The sequence below is a fragment of the Rhyacophila brunnea genome, unplaced genomic scaffold, assembly GCF_057557595.1.
Source record: "Rhyacophila brunnea isolate RB1 unplaced genomic scaffold, BYU_Rbru_1.0 scaffold_24, whole genome shotgun sequence".
NCBI classification, from domain to species: domain Eukaryota; kingdom Metazoa; phylum Arthropoda; class Insecta; order Trichoptera; family Rhyacophilidae; genus Rhyacophila; species Rhyacophila brunnea.
Window position 1 is genome coordinate 10,843,155 of NW_028232904.1, and position 11,463 is coordinate 10,854,617.

An 11,463-nucleotide genomic window follows, 5' to 3' on the forward strand; every position below is an offset into this window, starting at 1 on the left:
TAAAACTCGGCACTCAATAACAATCTATTATTAATACAATAAATAAAAAAAATAAAATTGTGACCATTTTCATTTGATTCAAAAATCTAACTGGGGGAAGACCGATCTAACTTACTATAGAACTAAGATCACTTAATTACTTTGATCGATAAAAAAATATTTGATTTTTTGCGTAACTAAATTTTCTTACAGTTTTTTTTTTTATTACAATCGAGATTTGATTATGTCTACATTTTAAGAGACCTCTAAACAAGGAGATACACTATTGAAAAGGATACATTAGAGTCGAACAAAATGGGATAATTCTCTAGTTAGAAAAACTGACAATCAAAGCATGTTTAAAATATCTACATCCTAATATAGAAAGAAAATATCGTAAATTAGTTTTATTGATCGATTAATAGTTCTGTTTTAATACTAAACAAAGTTTGACACTTCACTACGGAAATTTAAAAAGTTGATTGCAATAATTTTGTGCTTCAGTTAAATGTTTGATTTATTTAAGAATAATATGAAACATTTATTCTTTGGTGTGCAAGCCATAAATATATTATTATTCTTTAGAGCCTGGTATAATATATTATCATTTTATTTTTATAAATATCAACTGTATAAAAGAAAAAGGGCGTAATCCACACAAATCAAATTTTACAGGAGGCACAAACGTTTTTGTTATGGTTTTCAGTCAAAGTTAAAATACAGACATTACCTTAAAGTGCATGATAATTAATAATTTGGTATATTCTTAATCTGAAATTAATTATTGAGTTATTTAAAGAAAAACCAACAAATATGATGGTTAAGTTGTTTTTCCGACTTCACTTCTTTTTTTAAAAATTTCCAGCTAAATTTGGATAATGAATCGGCATTTGCAGCTTACATCCTTTGGACACAACGTGTACTTAGTCATGTACAACGTTATTATTCAATAAAACCTATTTCGTGAGGGTTACGCCCTTTATCCTTTCTAAAGTCAAATGGTTTCACAAATAACTAACGAATAAATATAATAATATTTAGAATTATTATTATTCATAATATAGTTGTTAAATTATCAAATGTGTCATGTAATTAGGTAATGTTTAAAATTTAAAACGTAACAAAAATAATGATACCTAATACTATAATGCAACTTCGCATACATATTATATAATATATATAATTTATTACGAAATACATATTATATTAGCACAGTCCGACTAGATTTCTGATTTGTGTACCACGTGGTTCGTCCATATATGACGGGGAGCGTGTCTGATAAACGTGATGAAAGAAGGAATAGGGGGGAAGGTGTAGATAATGCGAATCACAAAAACAACAAAATATACATTCACTTTTTTATGATCATTATCAATGATTTTTTAAAAGGGGGTTGAAAAATTTAACAACGGGGGAGAGGGGTGGTTAAAAATACTGAAAATCGTGTGCTGTCATTTATGGACGAACCGACTCCATGACTCTAATATGAGCTTAACTGGAAAAGGGAGAAGACAATTTAAGATTAGTCACGTTAATTAATTATTGTTCAGAATCAGAGTAAAACATTACATTTTCATTCTGAACTAGTGTTCCTTTCTAACTGGTGTAATGTAACTGGAAATTTCAACTGTCGTAGAGTGAGCAATCTACTCTTGCTATGTCGTAACGCTTCAAACGTACTATGGCCCATAGAATGTTGAAGGAAAATATAAAAGATGTGTACATGCAGTTGTAATATAGTACGAGGGTGGGTCAATAATTCCTTAGAAAAAAGCATTAAAACAGTTTTTATTTTTGTATTTTTTTTCTATTTCTCAACATAATCTTCTTGGAGCTCAATACACTTGGTAAGACGTTTCTCAATTTTTTTTAAACCGTCAGAAAAATAAGTTTTCGGAAGGTCCTCAAAATAAGCATTTGTCCGATCGATGACTTCTTCATTTGAAAAAAAAACGTTGTCCACTTAGCCATTTTTTTAAGTTTGGGAAAAGGAAAAAGTCACTGGGGGCTAAATCTGGCGAATACGGTAGGTGGTCGACCAATTCGAACTTCAATTCTTCAATTTTAGCCATTGATCGTAAACATGTGTGAACACGGGCATTGTCCTGATGAAAGAGGATTTTTTTCCTGTTTAAATGAGGCCGTTTTTCTTCAATTTTGTTTTTTAGCTGGTCCAATAAAGATGCATAATAATCCCCTGTTATTGTTTTTCCTTTTTCCAAATAGTCAACGAAAATAATTTCACGTGCATCCCAAAATACAGTAGCCATAATCTTACCAGCTGATTTTACGGTTTTCGCCTTCTTTGGTCATGGTTTGCCTTCGCAATCCACTGCTTTGACTGTTCTTTCGTCTCGGGAGTATAGTGGTGTATCCATGTTTCATCTACAGTCACAAAGCGACGAAAAAATTCATCCGGATTGCGTTGCATGAGCGACAACAGGGCTTCAGAGGCCACCAACCTATTGCGTTTATTGTCGACTGTGAGCAAACGCGGCACCCATCTTGCAGAAATATTTTTCATGCCCAATTTGTCATGTAAAATAGAAATGACGCTACTTTTTGAGATCCCTGTAACCTCAATTATCTCACTTAACTTTAATCTTTGGTCACTTAACACCATATCGTGGATTTTATTGATCATTTCTGGTGTAGTCACCTCTACAGGACGTCCTGAGCGTGGTTCATCCTTTGTTGATGTACGACCACGTTTAAATTCATTTAACCAGTTATAAATAGTTGCAAGTGAAGGAGCAGATATGCCGTGAACTAAATCCAACTCATTTTTTATTTCCTTTGCTGTTAACCCTTTTATATTAAAATGTTTAATAACAGCTCTAAGCTCAATTTTCTCCATTTTCCATTTTTACATTTTCCACAAGCAAATTTTTTTTTTAAATGTACGAGAAACACACAACAACCCGACCAATCTGATTGAAACTTCGCAGCATACTGAATCGGTAGTGCCGCTGCATGAAAACAAACCGCTTACAGTACTAGTCGCGCCACCTGTCGGCTTTTCTAAGGACTTATTGACCCACCCTCGTATGATTTCATTGAGATTTTGAAGGAAAAGCAATCATGGCTTCCTGCAAGAATGGGAGAAAGAATAAAAGTGATTCCCTGTTTTAAACTGAGGCGTAGTTTCCCTTACCACAGTCACGCAGTAGGCTCTTTGCATAGCATAAGCGATATTGAGTGCAATAAGCGTCCAAAAAAAGATAAAATTATCATACAACCAATGGAAAATTTCTTTATGAAGGGTGAAGATTTAATTTGGAACACCAGTGTCTTTAGTCAAATATAATACGTTTGTTCAATTTGAAGAATGACAGCGTACCTGAAGTTGGAAACGCCTGCTATAAATCAATTGAAATTTCCACATTGATATGTAACATCTTAACTCAAAACGTAATTGAAATGTCATTCTTGTCACTGCAGGCAAATTATATGATCATATCTGCGGACAGTCTGTTCAAAGTGGTTGTATTGTGGTACCGTAAACAGCCCTGTTACGGTGGAAATAACATTATTAGAGTCGTAGCAGTGTACATAACATATATGAATTTCAAAGACATAATTTATTGTACATATAATAATATAAAATTCCACAAATTTAGTTTCAAGTCGATGGTTATTTCGGGTGTAACAAAGATACAACTCATCAAGTGTAATAGTTTTTTACATGGCACTTGATGAGTTTTACATCTGATACAACGATTGTTGTGTAATGGAATTCTATTTTGTTGTATTGTTTTAGACTGTATATTAAAGAAAAATAAATATCTTCGTGTATGTACATACATTATAATATTATATTTTACATAAATGGCACTAGAGAATATTGCCGGATTTAATTAATTTAATAAAAGAAAAACACAATGGCGGCAATATAATATACGAAATATAAAAGAACAATGGGTGTTTTGTTAATATTTGGCTTATTAGATTGCAATTTCATTTGAATCAGGTGCGAAATGAGTAAAAATAAAACTAATTACACATTAACAATACGTTTATACAAAGATTTTTTGATAATAAATCTACCGTTTGCATTCGTAGGATGACAGCAAAGAATATTATAATAACTACACGTTAATAATATAATTTTTACTCTATTACCCTTTGTATTCATTATAATTGATTAAAAATATCTCGTCACTACGTTACCAGTATAAAAACACACGCACGCACAAACATACTTGCAACACTAAGATTTCACAATAGCTACCGTAATTATATTTTCATGACATTAAAACATGGATTCAAAACGCACGCAACCACAGTTTTGTAAAAGCTTATTACATGCCTTGTTATACTGTCATCATAAAACTATAAATCATTGTATCAGAAATAAAACTCTACACTTAATAAGTTTTAACTTAATGAAACAATATTGATCGTTGGCATTTCAGCAAAGTCACTATCAGCAGAAACACAGTTTTGAGATACATAAGAACCTTGGTTATCTGGACTAATTAAGGATGACGATAGTCCGGCAAACTTTTTATTAAAAGTCAATGTAGATTCAGTTAAAACACACTTGAATGCGTGGTAACCTCAGTCTTGGATATCAGCATGTGATCAATAATTGTACATTTTTTCTTATAATCATATGAAACAGATGATCAAAAAGAAATCCGAATAATCGAGGTCCGGATATCCAAGGTTCTACTGTAATACTCTTTGAAAGTATAAAGACAAGTTTTTGACATGTTTGCAATCCGATTGGTAAACCACATTTAACTAAGTTTAGCAATGGTGTCCAGTGCAAGGCGATACGATCTCACCCAAACTATTCACGCTACTTCGGAAGATCCCGATTAACCGTCAGATGAATTCATTATATTTGCAAAGTACTCAAAAGACCTCCAGGATTACTATCCAGAAGCTATCAAATAATAAGGATAGATGTTTCGAAGACAAGAGTAATGATAAACTGCTAATTTATCCAAAAACAAACCTCATCAATAGAACTCAAATCGAGCAGATCAATAACTATACATATCTACATCAGACAATAAATGTCGATTATAAATTGAGTTGGATATGAGATGACATTGCTCACAGAACCAAACTGGCATGGAGCACATTTGGGTGAGAGAATAGTATCTTAAGCCTAATGTGCGCTACCAGTGCTAACTGAAACGTGTAAACCATAGACCATTAATGTTAGAGAAATCCAAAAATTAAGAGTACCTAATGTCATTTGTAAAGACCACAAATGAAATCAATGGATAAGTTGGCAGCCAAGAGTATGTACTGTGTTAGTGATCGTTGAGCTAATTAAACTCGCTTGGCGAGTGGATAACTACTGGACAAATAAATGTTGTCATGCAGTGGTACCCGGTGAAGACCAAACACTGCTTTGAAACTCGTTGAATTGACAAAATCATCAAATTTAGAATTACGTAGCAGCGAATACTGTGGATTGAGAAGTAGTAAAAGTTAGGAGAAGCCTTCATTCAGCGTTAAATCGATCCTGACTGATGATGATTTAGCTCAAAAGAATTATTTCTGTTGATGGTGCATTTAGAGTTTAAAATCGGTTTTACTTAACATGGCAATATTATCGCAAGCCACAAAGGTTATTGCATGATTATGGGGTCGAGGTTAGACTCCATGGGTTAGGTTCGAATCCCACAGCTAGACCAAATTTACATGTTGATCATTTAATCAATATGTGTTTGGATCTAGGGCATCGACCCAATGGATTGGAGCAAATCTGTTATGAAGAAGGTTTCTTAACCTTTTTGAGCTGTGACTTTGATTAGGGTAAGAGTTGGTTATGCGACCCATGAAAAAAAATTATTATCTCAAAAAAATTGTAATTTTATTGTTTACATGTTGTTTTTTCAATGCATGTTTGATCCAGAGCAAGGGTTCAACAGTTTGAACAAAAAACTAACAGTTACACTGCATATTAAGTCTGATAATATAACTTCTACTCTGGTAATTTACCTTCTACGTATCATTAAATGTTTATATTGAAAGAATATGATAAAAAGTAATAGTTTTTGGTTTTTACAACAAAATTACTTCCGTTGTTTTAAATTTTTTAAATGTTGAAGTGCCTAGTGTTAAAATTAAGCTGCTGGCATACACTGATGATGTCAATATCATTGTCATGTTAGAGAATCAGAACTGAAAAAGGCATTCAAAACCATGTAATTAGTGTCAATTAAACATTATTATTTCGTGGTGATAAAGTTTTATAATGATAGTATAAGAAATGGCATTCTTTTTCGCATTATTCAAGTTTTTAAAACCTCTATGAACAATGAAGATTTCTTGCTGTTAAAATTCTAACAAAACTCAATGTCTAAATATATTTTAAATCCACGACTAAATAGGACAAATTGTAAATGCTATAAGGGCACACTGTATTTGTCAAATATCTGCCGACCAATATATTATATTTTAAGCGGTACTCATAATTACAACTACTATTGAGGTGTGGTATGTCATGTGTATAAAAAAAAATCATAAATAGAGTAAGTTCCAAAACAAAAAAGTTTAAAACAACATATGTGCCATTTAGGTGACTTATTGGGTTTTAAAATTTGATTCAGAAACCAATAAATCACACATGTGTCAGTAAATAAATTATATCAACTGATTCTTTATATCTTTGGTAATTGAATTCTTCGAACGTTTAAATCTGAATAAATTTTGGCACTTACACCTTTTGTGAATTGAATAGTAATTTTACAATATTGCCACTGGTGTGTATGGTGGGCATAGTCAGGATGCATCCAAACGTTACAATGGAAGGACGTTACTCCAAATCTAACAGAATTTTAAAATCAAACTTTAGAGTTAGAGTAATGTAATGTTACCCGAAAGCAACAGTGAGATAAAATGAAAAAAAAAAGTTGATTTTGAGATAAATATGCCGGCCGATTATTAAAAACGAATAGCTACATAATAATAAATCACTTAAATTTGAAAAACAATTATAACTTCAGAGCAACAGTGGGATAACTGAGATAACCCACTGTTGTTATACAAAAAAATCTTACCGTAACCATTTCTCATAAACAACAGAAAAAACAAAATAAACATAGTTAATGATTGATTTGTAAGAAACAAACATGAAAGTTAAAATATCACAAACTAGTATTTTTGACTTATCACACTGTTGCTTTCAGGTATAAAATATTGTCTATCAACTGACTTAATTTTCTTTTAATGAAAAGGCCTATGTCACATAGTTAAATTTTGACAGTTGATGTTGCAATTAATGTAATAAGAGTATGTAACTGGGTGTTTCTCAAAAATCATAACAGTTTATATACAAATTACGATGTTTTGGAAACATTCCCTTTATTATTTTTATTGTTTGGTTAAAGCAAATATATATATATATGTATAATTATGATTGTATATAAAATAGGCTCAATCTAAATTGATAATGATTATTTACGAACATATTACTAATGTCTAAAATACCTACCTACTTAATAAATATTGAAATGATGGCAGGAAAAAAGCACAATGAATAAAACGATATTAGAAAAAATTTTGATAATACAGTTGACTTGACAGTATTTAGGGGTCGTCCATAAATTACGTGTTTTTTGACACGTCCCCATTATCAAATTTTCTCACAAAACTTTTACACCTCTATCTTAATTGAGTCACATCCCATACATTAAAGAAAATCAATTTCAGTAATTTAGAAAAAAAATCTCATTTTGCTGTCACATTGTCTACAACCCCCCCTAACCCCTTCGTCACAAATTGCAACATAATATTATAGACCCTCTCCCTCTATCAGGACGTGAAATCGTATATGGACAACCCCTCTTGGAATAAACAACAAATTGGCCAAACTGAGATATTGAGCAGATGTGTCATTTTTTAAATGTACTTCCAATCAAAGCTTTCTCCGAGTAACATAGATCAACATCTTTATCATGTTGAGATCCAACATGATAAAGAGGTTGATCACCAACGGATCGGTAACGCATACTTCAAATTATCATTAATTTCATGATTGGCCAAAATGAATGAATGTACACAGAAAACTGACATGAAGTTTACATTTCGACCGACAGGGCGTAAGTGACATTTTGGAAAAAAAAGAGTTACTAGAATATTAAATTATTAGGAATTTCATTTACAGTAAGTAAAGCATTATAAAAGTCACATATAAAATTGTTATTTAAAATTTTCCTCATAAAGTTGAAAATTGTCCCTTACACCCCTTTTGGCTGAGCAAACACAACTGTATATAGTACCTTTTGTGTATTTTGAAATCCATTGTAGAATGAGTTTACTAATATATAGCACAAGCATTAGATGTGTGACACATAAATAATTATTTTAAAGAAAAAATGTTTTAAATACAAAAACAAGAATACTGAAATTTTTATGGAAGAAATGAATATTATCATAGAATACTTAAATTTACGTAGTGCGTATTTACAACAATACTAAAGTCTAGAAATAAATATTTTCTCAAGCACCAATATAGCAGTAATTAAATTGTATTATTAGACTGTAAAATAAAATAATAGCACTCGCAAAACAAAAGAAAATAGTGCCAGAATAAAAATTTTTCTTTTTTTATAACGTTCACATAATATATAGTTAAAATTTTAAAGAGTGCACCGGTAAAAAATGTTGGGGCCCCTGAATTAAACTATATATAATATATAAATATGTATAAATGCTCATACGGTAAACGAACAGCCATATTGAAATGAACAATTATTAAAGAAAATTTAATTGAAATGATAGCTCCTGGCAGAATATATATTTTTTATAAATAATCAAATAATTTATATATATATAATACAAAATGTAAAAAAAAATGTCAATGAGTCAATTGCATGGCATAGCCCAGTGTTAGAGCACTATGGTAATGTTTGTAACAATTTGGAGGTACAGGTGAAGAACATGTTATTTCACTTTTTTGATTTTTTTAAAACTGGCAATGCAGTCTCGTATTAACAGTAATCATCATAATTAATTGCAAATTATCAATACAGGCTGTAAACAAGATATGTCCATTTCGATCACGGTAAAAACATGTATAGTCTATGGTCTTACGTTCACGTCAGACTTGAATCTTAATAGTGCATAAGAATCATAAATCAAAAGTCTCACCCTGTGAAACGTCAGATGAACGGATGAGCGCTATTAATTATAAACAACCCCAGACAAAAACCGACGCCATTTAGAATCATTGACTTTAAAGTCTTTAATCAATGATATCTCAGCTTGACATTTGTGTGACATATCATGTTCTTCTCTTGTACCCTTCATTTGTTAACATGGCATAGCGAACATTAAATCACGACCAATGTTAGTGTAATTAATGTAACTGCGAGGTCAAAACTTTGTCATTTATCCATGGCGTAGTGAATCTAACAAGAAAGTCCAAATCTTTGTCATTTGTTACAATATATGCCATAGTCAATGTTACACCGTGGCCGCCAAAATTTTGTCACGTTGTATGGCGAATGCTACACCATTGACAAAAATTTCCTCATTTACCCTACGATACATTCTGAGTTATTTTACAACATATTTCAAGTAACAAAATACATTTACGAGTATATTTTATTGAAAATAAATTAATACCTTGATATTATTTGGATTGAAGTGACGATGTAACCCCTAATATTACAACTAGTCTATAAAGCTGTTATAAATGTAATGCCAAAAATACGTTTTTCTTTTTATAAAATACTAAATGTCTCCACGTTTATTATTTAAGGGAAGTGTTCTTATTTTAATGTTTAAATTCAAATAGGTATCATTATAATATTATGGTGGTGTTATCGGAAACAATGTATTCTCATAAGATTATTATTTTTACTCATAATACTGTGTTTCTAAAGCTGTGTTTAATTTTTAATTGCCTTTACAAATGTTACCGCCCGAATGATAAAAAGGAATCTATTTTATTTTATAAGAGATTTAAAAAACAAATTATCTTATCTGTAGATATAACATTATTGCACTGTAAACTAACTGTATTCACTTGACGAAAATGCTATTTGAATTTGACTATACGTTATCAAAAATAGTTTATGTTATGTTGGTTGCTTTCAAGAAAGAAAAAAAAAAAAAACACTCCCAATTATTTTATTACAATATATTTTTGTTTAAATGATTGTACTGAAATGGGTAAATGTAACGTCATATCGTCGTAAATCTCGTAAACTTTGTAAATCCAAAATTACTATTTTGCTAAAAACCATAATAATTGTTATGGACTCCACGATAGCCGAGCAGCTAACACGTCGGCTTATAATGTCGTGGGTCCCAGGTTCGAATCCTGGGTCTGGTGAATACACATATTGTTTTACAATGCGTGTCAAAGTCAGAGTAAAGACCTAATAGGTTGAGCAATTGGCCAACATCCATTTCTCATTGTCAACGTAAATGACTCAATTAAAGTAGAATTAACAAAAACAATTCTGTTTCAAAGCCATGTAAATGGAGTTGTACCAAGTGAACGTCAGTTCAATTACTACATCTAATTATTGATTGGAATTGAATTTTGTGATTTAAAAAATGAAATGAAAAACAGGGAATTATACAAAATGACAATTCCTAGTATTTACGATGCAAGTTCTTGCAGATATATTTTTGAAATGATTAGACATGGATGCCAGAATCCTACACAAAGGTAGATATTCGATATTAACTCATTCACTGCGGACCAGTTAATTACTATTAAATTACCACATTTAATTAACATGCTAATAATATCTAATGGCCATCTACTGGCAACGCACCAGTTGCGTTGTTAGCACTGAATGAGTTTTAATAGCAAATTCAATAAGATTCTAATTTTTTAAGAAAATGAGATTTCTTGTTTTACTAGATATATGACGATATTTAGTGTACTCATGAGCAAAGCTATTCTGGGGGGTTACCCCATTACGTCCAAAATTCAGTTAGTTGACATCAATTATATGAAAAATTAATAATACATCCACATATGTACCTATTTATATTTTTAAGACATATGTCATTGAGTGCAATAAGGGATTATACACTTTCTATGCTAATATATCCCTCTTTCTATTGGCAACATTGTATAATGAGATATATTACATCCAGACATTTAAAATGGAAGATATTAGAATGTAGACTTGAATAGGAATAATTTATTTATAAAATATGATATTGTATTCCAGTTTGTTTTATTATTATATTTGGCAACACTCAAATTATGAAAAATCTCGATTTAAACTTGTGGATTGAACAATTTTAGATTTAGTGCAAATTGCAAAATATTTATTTAGGAAAAATCTTACCCATGCCGTCGGTTCTCTATCTATGAGCTCTTTTTCGTTATCTAGAGTAGCATAGTAGAGAGCTTTATCTAGAGATTCACGAATTATTATTAATCATAACTATCATTAGATTCAAAAGAGATTAAATACATACTCCAGTGCACACGTTGGAAATCACAATCTACACATACACAGTTTTGATAGAATAATAAAAAAATATGTAGCG